At 44.5% G+C, this 13,691-nt stretch overlaps 1 protein-coding gene across 1 annotated transcript in view; it reads right to left on the bottom strand.

The window, feature by feature from the left end:
- Positions 1-9,722: 9,722 nt before the first annotated feature.
- KIF5C (kinesin family member 5C) overlaps positions 9,723-13,691 on the bottom strand; it is a 154,900-nt gene continuing 150,931 nt past the window's right edge. Inside the window, exon 26 of the mRNA XM_065931510.1 lies at positions 9,723-13,482. The gene's annotated coding sequence lies outside the window, so the exon portion shown is untranslated. The remainder of the gene's footprint in view (positions 13,483-13,691) is intronic.

Here is a 13,691-nt window from a genome sequence, read left to right as displayed (position 1 = left end):
CCCCGCCCCGAGCCACCTGGGGCGCCCGGGAAGGGGCGGGGCAGGGCCGGGACAGGTGGGCCCCGCCCGCTGCCGGCAGCCCGGGACGTGGGCTCCTAGGAGATCCTCCGCGAGGTGGAAGGGGGGCCCGGGCGGCCGCGTAATAAGTGACACCTGGGACAGTTAGTGCTTGGGAGGGGCGGGGAGCCAGGACCCGGCCCGTTTCCACACAGCCTAGCCCTCTGGGGAAATGGATCACGGAGCGTGGGAGCCGGAACCCCTTAAACATGAAAAGGAGAGGCCAGTCCTTCTCTCGTGGGCTGTAGATATCAAGAACCAAGAGCCTCAGGGTGAAATTGATGGGGGCCAAGGGCAAGTTCAGAACTGGAAGAGCTCAGAAAGGCCTTTTCTAACCGTTCTGCCCTCCCATCCCCACTTCAAATGATTCTCCCCCCTTTTAAAATAATGGCTTTAAACTATAAATAAGGTCATTTCAGATAGTGATGTCCTCCCCCCCTGGAGACTGTAAGCCACAGGTGGGGCAGCAAACTCTCCTGTCCATGATGAATCATTAAGAGGTGAACAAACCAAGGGCAGAGCAGGTGCTCAGTTAATGGTTGATGAATAACTGAGGCGTGACCAGCCTCTCACTGGTCCCCCCAGGCCAGAGTCTGGTCCAGCGTCCCCCCTCCCACTTTGTCAGAGAGCCCAGAGTCAAGCTGCCTGGCTACTAGACCACCCATTCTCTCTGTACTGCTTACCTCCCTCCCAGTGCCAGTCCAGAAGCTGACTTGTGGGAGGTCTGCAAAGGTCCTAGGGGCACCTTTGGAAGCTGTCCGAGAAAATCTTTACCCCCTGAAGATGTTACAGGCAGAGGAACTCGGACATACAATGCTGTCTTGCCAGGCCCGCCCTGTTCAGTTTGGGTGACTGACCTGACATCCCACAGCTGATAGCAGAGCTGAGTCGAGGGGCCCCGATGGGCTACAGAGACCTGTGGATGGGAAGTCTTGACTTTCTGCAGAAATGGGGCTTGGGTTTGCTCTGAGTTCTCTAATCCATGGCCTTTCCCGGCTTCTCAAACGTCAGGTGTGCCCTGAGCCATTTGTATTTACTGAGGCCCTGACAGTTTCAAAAACAAAGACATGTCAGAATAGGATAGAAATAATGTGGTATATTTCTTAAGTGTTTCATTGAACAAATGAATAGTCTTCTCACACACAAACACACAGGAGATGATGTGTCATGCTGCTACTAACATGGTAATTTCCAGACTCATTAAAGAAATCCATTTCAAGCCCACTACAGGAAACACCCTACAACTTTAAAGTTGTATAGAGACTATTCCTCCCTGTAACTATTTCAATATTCTTCAATGGCTGCACATTAAACCTCAGAAGCCATAACTGGAGGCTGTTACGATGAGGTCAAGGCCACCCCTCCCCGGAACAATAAGCTCAACACTCTCAAGGCTTGGACCCCATGTCCCTGCATCAGTGAGTCCTGCACAGATGGGTGTTTAAGATGTGGTATGGCCTGGCTGGCCACTTCACACTGGGCAAGGCCAACCCAGAAAAAGTCACAGAGGATGGCCCACCCAGTGGGTCCTCCCCCAGCTGCACTCCCTCCGTGGTGGGTGGGGAGGCTGGTGTCCCTTCCGGGACTGTGAATGGTCCTGCCCTTGGGACAGCCACTGGCCCTAGTAGGTGAGGCTGAGCCCAGGATTCCCTCTGGGTCTCACCCACGTGACATGGACCCAGCCCTTCTTGCATGTCGGTTTCAGTCAGTGGAGCGTGTGATCCCCTGTGATTTAGGATCCTCCCACTGTGTGTGTGATCTTGGCCGGGCCAACCTGGTAGGTGATGCCACCCAGGCTAACCTGAGAATCATCAGGAAACTAAATGCAAGTTGTACTCTGGTGTTCCTGTTCTCTCTCTTTCCCCTCTGGGCTTGCTGAGGAGCCCTAGGCATCTTCCTCAGTTATGCCTACTTGGGAAATGTGTATGCATGAAATCAGACGTGCTCTCTGCCTGAAATTCTTTACTTGAAAGGGGTATCCAAAATATGACAAGTTGATCCCATTGTAAGGTTAAATGAAAGAACATACATGAAGTACATGAGCACGGAGCCCACACAAAGCACCTGCTCAATAAATGGTGCTCAGCCTGGCAGTGCCAAGAGAGCCAGCTGATATCCGCTAGCTGTCATAGTGCTGAAAATAAAGACCAGGCCATTAATGGACTCCTGGAGAATCTAAACTAAATTAATCCTTGTGAATAGCTGTGATCCCCAGGAAAATGATATCTGAACTAGGAAATTTTCAGGTTCTTTTCCATCTCTAGATCTTTGATAGTCAATGGAAGAGAAACTATCCAAAGAGGAAATAATTCCAATTTTCTGAACCTTGGGATATATTTACCTTCCTAATTTTTCCTACTTTTACATAGCACTCAGTGTGTACATTAACATGTACACCATTTTCTGTGCACGTTTTTCAAAGAAACAATGCATATAAAGTACCTAGGATAATTCCTGGCACATAATAACTGCTCAATTAATTACAACTAACATGGGAGAGGTGCTGAAGTGATCAGAATTACTAGGATCGGAAAGAACCATGGATTCAAACAGGCAAATCTGAGAATCAGTTTAATAGGTAATCCAGAATTTTAAGTTCACTGGTTCTGGAATCAGACCATTTAGGTTAAAATCCAGTCACGGTTTATGAATCTCACTATGCTCCAATTTCCTCATCTATAAAATGAAGATAATACTAGTAGATCATAGGAAGAAGCTGGAGACATGAAAAGAATAGCTAACCTTCAGCGAGCAGCGACTCTGTGCTGGTCATGTTAGGTGCTTAGATTTTCTTCTGACAGTTGACTTCAGAGTGGGAATTCATCAAGAAATCACAAACCTTGAACCTGGACTCAGTATTCTGTGTCTTACAGTTTTTCCTTGAGTATCCACAACTGTCCTTATATTTGCAAAAAGCCTTGGGTTTCAAGAACAGTTAGGAATCACTGACTTCCAAACTCAGCCAGCGGTTTTAGGACTGGCAGACTTGTGAGCACTCACAAAGGGCAGACATCCTTGAGAAGGAGGTTCACCAGGAGGTCTGCTCAAGGTGCAAATCACTGCACCCGAGAAGTCTGATTCAGGAGGGCCGAGAGGTTGTGGGATAAGCAGTTCAGATGCTACTTACCAACAGGTGAGCCTAGGAAACCGAGAGCATCCAACCTTCTCATCTCTCAGGTGAGAAGCAGCCCCAGCAGGGATCACCTTCCAGCCCGCATCTGCCAAGCAGCCAAACCCTCACCCCACCCAAACCAAGGGAAAGAAATGTTTCTCCCTGCACAACCCAGCTTTGCACAAGGAGTACTCAGCGAACAAAACAGCCTTCTTTCACAAGGAAAATAACATGTGCAACTACCTGAGGGCTAGCCCTTTAAATCTTAAAGGAGCCTAAACCTGTCTTGGCAGGACAACCCCCTCCAGCACCCACATCCCTCAGTCCAGCCATCCGCCTCCACACACCCCCTCCACACAAGAAGTATCTAGCGCTACTATTTGAACAGCTGAGGCTATTCAGCTAACACTTCCAAGTGACATCCTACAAAAATGTCGATGTTTTGTCCCATTTCCTAAAGCCACAGGCTAATCAGACCCTGAAACAGAGGACTTCAGTCTGGTGCCATTTCAGTGTGTGAGGCCCACAGGGGACATGCTTCTTTGGGGGCTGATTTTGGCAAGGACTGAGTCTGAAGCAAGAACAGGGCAGGCGGCAGCTGCAGCAAGAGTGGTTATGTTTCAGGAATGCCCAAAAAGGTCAGCCCAACAAGGATCAGACAAAACCCAGGATATTCTCGTCCTGACCAGTGAGCTTCTCTCCGTGCTTACCAAGGGCAGCCAAGGATGCACGCATGTCTTTGGGGTTTTGATGTTCACCAATCACAAAGTCCTGATGTAGCAAAAAGTTGAAATAACCTTCCCAAAGTGAGCTGAGCACACCTCTCAAATACAAGACAAGCAGGAAAAATCTCCCACATGGCTGGCTGTGGCTGTGCCATTTCCCGAAGAAGACTGTACAAAGACGCAGCTGGCCCCTCGGGCCTCTGCTAGACCCTGAGGCTGGGCAGCAAGTCAGCTCTTCCATATTTGTCCCTCAGTATTGTCTTATACCCTCTGGAGGACTGTGGATCAGTGTGAATCTGCTTGACTGTCTAAAATGTTTCAGCTGGGGATGAGCTTGCCCCCTTTGGCTTGGTTTCAGAGCGAGCACCGAAGCGTGGACCACAAATGCATGTGTCTGCTTACAGAGTTGTTGGCTACAAAAATGCCCAAATGCCTTTGTTGTTGTATTTGTAAACTAAGCAAAGAGGATCTTGATTATTCTAAATTTACTTCTTACTTCTGAAGTTGACACAAACATACTTATCTTTTTAATTTGCTAAATAAGGAACTGAAATACCAGTGTGGAGAAAATTCTTAGTGTAAAATCAGAATTCTAGTACCATGAACACACCAAGCAAAATCTGCTTCAGGACCTTTGCACTTACTGTTTCTTCTGTTTGGATTTGTCTCCAGATCTTTGCAAGGCTGGCTCCTTCCCTCATGCACAGAACCATCCCTGACCATCTCTGACCACCCAAGCCATGTAGTATCACAGCACCCTGTTCTGTTTTCTTCATAGCATTTAAATGTACCAAATCATTTTAGAAAGTGCTGTTGACTGGTTTATAATGTACCTCTAAGAAAATGAAGACTTTTGTGTCATATACCACCTCTGTCCAGCTCTGAAAACAATGCTGAGTACAAAGTAGGTGCTTAAATCTTTGCAGAAAACTTGATGAATGCTCACATTTTTGCAGCAGGCTCTGAGTACATCACACGGAGGTGTCAGCTGCTCCTGTATGTTGCTCCTACAAAGATGCTTCTGGGTTGTAGGCTCTTAGCACTAGCTATAATTGCTGGGAATCTGAATAGACTTGACACATGATCTAGTGTCAGGACATTGCATGCAGAGTACTTACAGGAGTCCTAGGAACAGCCACCAGGTACAGATATAGAAACTAGCCTCAAAACCCCCTCACTGCAGTTCTCAGGAGGTTCTCTCCCCATGAAATAGCCTAAGAGCAGACTTTCCCCAAAAGAAAAAAGAGGGTGGAGCAGTAGGAAAAGCGAGGACTCTAAACAGACAGCTCCAATGAGATTCCACTTCACTGGTAGAATCCAATGATTCCCAGGATCTCACAGTCTTCTCTCCTACTCAAAGTATCTGTGATGCTAGGTGAAGGATAAGCTGATGTCCAAGGCAAAAATACCTTCACTTGGGAAGTATTTGATAATAACTATTAAAAACAAGGCAACAGGCCCCTGATGGAGTCACTTATTCTAAAGCCCCATGTCACCAAACCAAAAATGGGACTTAACTTTTGGTTCTCCCAGAAATGGAATCTTAAACCAGGCAATGGGGAATCACCTGACCAGCATTCATTAGGTCATCCGCTTTACATGCCCCTGCCATCCCCTAAAGGAAAGTGACCTTGCAATAACCAACCTGCTTTTTGCCTCTCTGCCTCTGTTACCTTCTCCTATAAAAGAATTTCACTTCGTACATCTCCTTAGAGCTTCTGCTAGATTGGATGCTGCCTGATTCATGAATCACTGAATAAAGCCAAAAAGATTTACCTTTTGAATTTTATTTCAATATCACAATCCCATATATTTGAGTGGTTTTTGTATAAGATGCTTGCATACAGTTTCTCACTGAAGCTCACAACTGAAGAATGGAGGACAGTGGGCTACAGAACTCCCTAACTCCAGTATGGAGATGATGTTGTTGCGATGCTGCACAGTTAAACAGGCTGACCACATTCTGGAGTTGTTCTCTGGAAAGTAGAGCCAGGTCCAGGTCCCAAGTCCATTCTTCTTTCATGACCTAGTAGCATCACTGCCAGATGGCCCATGCTTCAGGGGTATTTTTCTCAGAAGAGAGCATTGCAGGGCAGCAAGGACATCAGGGCTGCTGGCTGGGGTCTAGCTAGCAGGTAGCCAGGTTGGCACTGGCTGAAGGAATTAGCACCGCATGACCTAGACACATCTGCCTTGGGCCGGCCCTTCGCAACCCTGCAGGAACCCATGAGAGGCATCCTCAGACAGAAGCACAGGGAGTCTGTGATAAAACGGAGGTCTCAGGGGGACCCCACTACTGCTGTTCCTGCCCCTTTCTGTAGTTGGACGTGCATTTGCTTGTGTGGTATGATTGGCATGTTTACTTTTTCTAAAACTTAAAAACACTAAAATGAGATCCTATTAATCATCATGACAGGGCTGGAGGTGAAGTACGGGGCAGCTATTATTATGAGCATGGGTCCCTGAGAGCCTTCTTTGAGGCCTCACGCAGATCTATGGATGAGGGAACCCCCCCAGGGCCCCCTCAGGCCTTCTGCTAGAGCTGGCTCAGCTGGGACAAGAGAACCCTGCTCTTCTTTTAGCTTGAGAAGTCAAGGGATATAGGTCGTGTATTTTTTAATGCAACCAGAGATAGCGTCTGAAAGAGAAAAAGAAATCAATATGGGTAAGTAAAATTCTTACCACCTACAGTTTGAAAATCGTGACCCAAGTGACTGTTGCACTTCCAAGTGTCTGTTAGGTATGAAAAACATTCTGAGCACCGCGCTCCAGCAGGCGGCCTTCCTCCAGAAGCCCCACAGTCGTGCATTATCAGGCACCCCTGCTGTGAAGTATCTCTGTGATTTCGATTCCCTGGTGACTCAGTGATAAAGAATCCACCTGCCAATGTAGGAGATGTGGGTTAAATCCCTGCGTCAGGAAGATTCCCTGGAGAAGGAAACGGCAACCCACTCCAGGATTCCTGCGTGGGAAATCCCATGGACAGAAGAGCCTGGCAGGCTACAGTTCATGGGTCAGAAAGGAGTCGGACACAACTTAGTGAGCAGACAACAACAACAATTCTTTCCTAGATATTTTAGATTGCTTAAAGTAATTCAGATAACAGTAAGACCTCAGATTCCCATGAAAGGAGAAAACACCGAAAGTTGCCAAGTAAGAAAACTGTATAAGTTCTTTACAAAATGATTTCTGAGGCTGGTTGCTGATTTTCACTACACACACACACAGCACTGTTCTGAGAGGCAGTATCACTAGCTGTGGAGAGTACACTCCTTAGGATCAGTCCACCTGGGTTTCTATCCTTGCTTCTCCTTCCAGCTTTGAGACCTTGGGGCAAGTTAATTAACCGCTCTGTGCCCAGCCGTCCCCACTGGAGACAACGGTGCCTACCTCATGGCGTTATTAGGATTGGATGGACTAATACATGTAAAGCGCTTAAAACAGTATCTGGCATACCACCAGGAGAATCTCTCACCTTAATCCACTACCAACTGCAGCTTCCCAAGCATTATGAGCTTCTGGGACTGGCACACATTATTGGCAAGTTTGCCAATCTCTTTCATCTCAGGTATGCCTTCTGGAGGAGTAAAGTATCATTTTAGGTCAATTTTGTGAAAAGCTGTCCTACAAGAATGATTTGCAGTCTGGTCATGGGTAGGGGTGAAGGTTTAGAGGGTCCCGGAAAGAGAAGTTCTTGCCAATTGGTAAAGAATCCACGTGACAATGCAGAAGATGCAAGAGATGTGGATTTAATCCCTGGGTTGGGAAGATCCCCTGGAGGAGGAAATGGCAACCCACTCCAGTATTCTTGCCTGGGAAATCCCATGGACAGAAAAGCATGGCGGGCTACAATCCACGGGGTTGCAAAGAGGCAGACACAACTAAGCACACACAGAAATAGAGGGGGCTTCGAACAGAACCTCCTTCAGCACTGGGGAAGCGAAGCAGGTGGAAGATTCCAACCTCTGCATTCATGGTGCATTGCCAAGTAGAAAGATCCACAGGGGTTACCTGCAAGTCTTTTTTTTTTTTGCAAGTCTTTGATTATTTTGAACCCAACTAACCACACGGAAATTGATGTTTGCTCTGCAGATTGGCTGAAGAACCACCAAACACCAAAGGAAAAGTAAAAATCCCATGGCTCAGGATGCCTTTTGTCAAGTGAGCCCGCATTTTTTCATCTGATGTGTCACCCGAGAGATGCCTCCCACTCCTTCCTGTTCAATTTATTATGTACATAAGACAAATTACAAGATGTAACCTGTCACAAATGCTGGAATTAAAGCTGCCAATACACACGTCACCAGTAATTGCCTCGGCAGATAGCTTCCGTTCCACATTCTCCCACAGATGCTCCAGCTCTGTAGTATTTCCAAGGCACAGCCTGAACACTGCTCAGAGCTCGATGGAACAAGAAACCTTGAGGACGGCTCGTGGGAGCCCAGGGAACAGATGGGGTTCATGCAGACCTACTGTATTGCGGAGTTGCTGGTCGTGGAACCTAGAAGTCATCTCCCAGTGGTACTGAAATGTGCCTTGTAATCAGATCCTTTTGGGGACTGCTTTCCCATCTAAAATAAATGGGCTTCAGCCTTAATATTCATCCACCACGTTTGAAGTTTTACTACTTAAGTCACCTTTAACAGTCTAGTAACTGCCTGTTCCAAGTTCTTTGGAGAATGACAAATTCAAGGAGATGGATAAGACATCATAAAAGCATGTCATTTGCAGTGCCCTGAATTCTACTATAAAGCCTTTATTTGACATCCACCTTTCCACTTTCAACCGATGAAAGCAGTTCACTGTCTGGCTCTCAGGCAACATTAACCAAACAAAGAACGAATGAGGGTTTTTACATACACAAGGCCACGCATGGCCACAGAAGGTCAGTGACCCAAAGTAGGGCAGTCTCCTTGCTGAGAGAGCAGAGAGAGATAATCCTGTGTCCTGCCATTTTTTATTCCCCAGTGGTTTCATACTCTGGCCTCCTCTCACAAGATCTCAGAGCTGTACATTAATGGTAATAATCAGTAAGTTAGGGGCGTCCGTGGTGGTCCAGTGGCTAAGATTCCATGTTCCCAATGCAGGGGGCCCAGGTTCAATCCCTGGTTAGGGAACTAGATCCCTTAGACCACAACTAAAGATCTTGCATGCTGCAACTAAAAGACATCACACGTTGCAACTAAAGATTCCACTTGGGACTTCCCTTGCGGTGCAGCGGGTAAGACTCCACACTCCCAAAGCAGGGGACCTGAGTTTGATTCCCAATGAGAGAACTAGATCCCACATGTTGCAACTAAGATCCAACATAGCCAAATAAACAAAACAGCAATAGTCAGTAGGTTAAACCAGGAATTCGAACACCCCAACAATTGTCAGAAGATGCCAATAACCTTGCAACATACGCAGAGCTCCAATGCATTAGTTGAAGAATGCCCATGAGGTAAAACATATTATTAGAATAAATCCTTTCTTGGACAAGAAGAAATTCAGAAATTCAGCTAATACATTGGTCCATCGCACTAACTCAATCATACTTTTTAAAAAGTTAAGATACTTACTGACATCAGTGGCCGTCTGTTCAGTGGCGAAGAAACAAAGGTCAGGTTTTCTTGGATCCTCAATGAAAGAAAAACTTAAAAAACAGACAATCAAGCAAAGCAAAAGACAAAGAGGTAAAGCTTGACCTTGCTCAGGCTTTGAATTCGAGCCGCTGCTCCCTGAAATGAACTCCTTCGAGGCCAGAAAATGGCCCATCCCCACACTGGCACTGAGGACTGCAAGGAGAGTGCCTTTAAGATGACTCAGATAAGAAAAAACAGACCAGCCAAAGTTTAATTCAATTTTATTTTCCACTTTTAGTATTTTTCAAATTATACAACATGCAGTCTGCCAGAGTATCCATAGATCTTCATTTTAGAACCTAGAAGATAACCAAAATTGTCCATGGGCCAGGGGAGGGTTACTTCCAGCTCTTTTGTTACATGGACTATATTACAGCATCATAACTCGATACAAACCGCCGTTCTCCCCCTCACACCACCAAAACAAAGTCATCCACAAGTTTTTTTTTTTAATGAAAGCTACTGTACAAATACATAAAGCCCAGAGAACACACATCTGCAGTACACACAACATACTTTACAAACTAGACATGGATAATTCTACAGAATTGCCCTATTCCCCTTATATCCACACACGGTGAAAACTATTTTAAACTGATGAACAGATTTGTAAATGTGTAAGCAGACTTCACGGAATGGTGCTTCCTTCAGCTGTTACCTTGACCTTATTCAAGATTTCTTAAAAAGTCTAAACTGTTAACGTTCAGTGAAGGCATTTTAGACTATGACGGTTCCCGTAGCTCGCTTAAGGTATGCAGTGTGAGACAACTTAGAAGTGAAATCTTACCCCAGTCCCCTACCTCCTACCCCCTGCCAACAAACAACTTCCCTACTGGGTCATAAAGGCAGAGTCTAAATGTCTTCTGCCTGGCTTAAAAAATACACTTCAAAAAGGAGACTGTTGCGAATTTTTATTTGCTTTCAGTTATTCCTCCAGGAAAAAAGAAATGATAATCTCCCCGTGAGTCTTGGGGATGGCTTAGTCTGGCCTTTGGACAGGAAAATCACTTCACCCTGTGAAAGTAGGGCTTCAAAAACTCTCTAGATGCTACATTCTAGCCAGTCCTTTTTACTTCATTTATCCCAATATTTCTATGAATTCTAATTTTCTTAATCATATAATACTATTTCCTTTAAAGTCTTAATCCACACTTATTGTTTTCCCTACTACCTGCCATTCCACAAGGCAAATTGTACAGCATTGGAAGAGATGATGCATTTATACAGAATTCTCCAGTAACTGACCAAAACCTACTTGGCATTAATATATTTTTGTCTCCAACCATAAATGTTGATATCCCAAACAGCACTCCTCTAATTCAACAATCCACCATTCTGCAGGGAGAGATTATCTGTAGAAATCATCTGGTTATTCCCTTTTAGCATCAAAGAGTAAACTTTCAAGAAGTAGCTTGAAATATAAAATTATTCACAGAGGAGACACACACACACATACATACACACTCTAGTAAAAAGCAGCATACAACCAAAAAATATCATCATAGGCTCCACCGTCCACAAACGCAGTTTTCACATCCGGAGTACAAATGTAAAAATGGTAGTCTAAGAAAGTGAAAATTGCATGAATGTGACTTTTAACAAAAGTGATTCTACAGAGTATATGGTCCTGATATTACCTTATTAAGCAAAGTAACATTTAGGGATTCATTTCATTATACTGCATAATCCATTCCAATGATCTGCCTTTAGTCACAGTGTAGGAAAGTTAGTTTAGAGGTCCTGTAAAGACTGGAAGCTAGATGAACTGACTGGCTGATCAGCAACTAGCAGAATCATCTTTAAGAGACATCAAAGCCAACTTTCTCTGTGAATAAAAGTGAACTGAATTTTGTGAATCCCTAACAGAGGTCAAGAAATATGGAACTACAAGTGAATGTTTCTTTTAGAAACATGAACGAGTCAAAGACCCCTTCAGAATTAGAAAGGGGGTGCCCAGGGAAAAATGACTTTGTAAAGAATCTAAAATAATCTATTACCAAGAAAACCCAAAAGGAAGAATTCCTCACCTTTGTCCAATTTCCAAACATAGAGTTAAACAGTTGCATAAGACAGCATAACCACAACAGTGGTTATGACAGTTCATTAACTGGCAATCCTCTCAAGGACCAATTTTAGCTTCTAAAATCAGAGGCAACCATATTAACAGCACGGTTATAATCTATGGCATATGTTATTTATTATCTGATAAAGTTTGTCAAACCTGCTCTACAAGGATCTTTCTGTCAGATGGCAAATAGCACTGGAGCGCTATCAACAATGTAAAAAAGAAAATCAAACACAAGAAGCTTTAAAAATGTAAATGAACGCAAACTTGTCATTCTTATGAAATAAATACTTCAGTGGAATTCGTCCTCTTCTCTTGCCTTACTACCTGCCCCTCAAAACAAAATACACATAAAGTGCAACATTTAACAAATAAATTAAGTCAAAGCAGCTTTGCTTGGTTAGGAAAATTTTACACAAGAGTTTGGAAATCTATTCGGTCTTTAGTGTTTTTTATACACACACACACACACACACACACACGAACTATCTCCCACCCACCAGCAATGAGAAAGCGCCATGTCTCTCCTAGCATAATTTCATTCCAATGGTGAAAACAGCAGGGATAGAACCAGCTCACTCATCCCAGGTCGCCATAAGCATAGGATGAGTTCTTTCAATGAGATGGGTTTGGTCATCATTGACTTAATCCTCAGATTTACCCAAACAAGTAGCAGCACATGAGACTAACTGAACTGAATTATTGTCAGTCTCCCTGAAACTTTACTACTTGGACATCGATCATTTTAATATGCACAACTGGAAATAAAAGTTGAATCAGCTTTAGAGTCATGAATTTGAATAAAACGATAGCTGAACTGAAAAATCCATCCACACTGATTTCTTCAAATTCTACCTAAGAGAAACCTATCTATTTGCTGCCAAAGAGAGAACTCAACTAAACAGTCAAGTAAGGATGGGTTAATACAACAACTTATTCATAGGCACAAAAATATGTCACTTTCCCTCTAGGGCTTCCTTTTCAACTGCTGGAACAATCCTGGATTTCATCAGCAGCATCCCCACCAGGCTTACGATGGTTCCCTAGAGAAGAGGCCATCCCCGAAGCGAGCTTCTGTGTTCGGGGAGAAGGCAGTGAGGAGGGAGGCAGCCCCATTTCCACTCATTCAACTTTGCAGCATTTTCAACACGTCTGAAGGAATGATATTTAACCTGGGCTGGCTGAGACTAGTCACTGCAGGTTCAGTAACGAGCAGCCCAGAGGTGAATGCTATGACTTCTTACATTTACACAGATGTGTCTGAGTGAACACTGTCTACAGTGCTACTGTCAGATTGTTTTTCTGCCTTGAATGAATATGCTTTGCATTTTAAAGGGTGCCATACTAAAAGGCATATTTTACAGATCCAAAGATGTGACCAGGGTATTCAAAATGCATCTTTGGGGTGACTTGTTTTGGAAAAGTGTTCAGAATGAAAATTTTAAACCCTTATAGCAGCATTTTTGTGTTCCCTAAAAATATAAAGTAATGTGTGTATTTTACAGGAAACCAGACGGTTGTGGTGGTGGAGCGAGGGTCCCCACCTCCACGGCACTTGGTTGTTCCCCCTCAGGGAGTGTTGTTTGCTGGGACGTGGCTGCCGAGAAAGGAGTCTCCAAGAACCACCCAGGGACCACCCAATGCCCCAGGCCCAAGGCCAGAGCAATGGGGCCCAGGAGTGAGTGGGTCTTCTGTCAGCGTTCCCTTCAGATTTCTTGAGAAAAGTCCAAGCACGCATCTGTACACAGAAACTCTATACAGCTCAAATATCTGAAACTGGTGTACTGCAGATGGCTGGGGTAAGCAGGTGTAAAAGAAAATGGAAACTGTGTGGGAGGGAGAAAAATAAAGGAACTGGTGATTAATGTAGTCCTTGACATGCTACGTGGAGAGTCATATCTGTTGAAAGAGAATCAAAGAGAGAAAGAACATAGGAGTTAGAGAACACAATAGAAATTCACTCTTTAAGGGAAAAAAAAGTTTTAATTTTAGATATTTAGACCAGAGCTGTCGCAACAGAAATACCATGGGAGCCACACATTTAATTTTATTAATAAATGTTCAGGTGGCCACATAAGTAATTATTAAAGATTGAGATGTTTTACATT

This window comes from Muntiacus reevesi, chromosome 3 (genome assembly GCF_963930625.1).
Source record: "Muntiacus reevesi chromosome 3, mMunRee1.1, whole genome shotgun sequence".
Classification (NCBI taxonomy): Eukaryota; Metazoa; Chordata; class Mammalia; order Artiodactyla; family Cervidae; genus Muntiacus; species Muntiacus reevesi.
The sequence above is the reverse complement of the archived record's forward strand: the minus strand, read 5'-3'. Positions and strand labels throughout refer to the sequence as shown.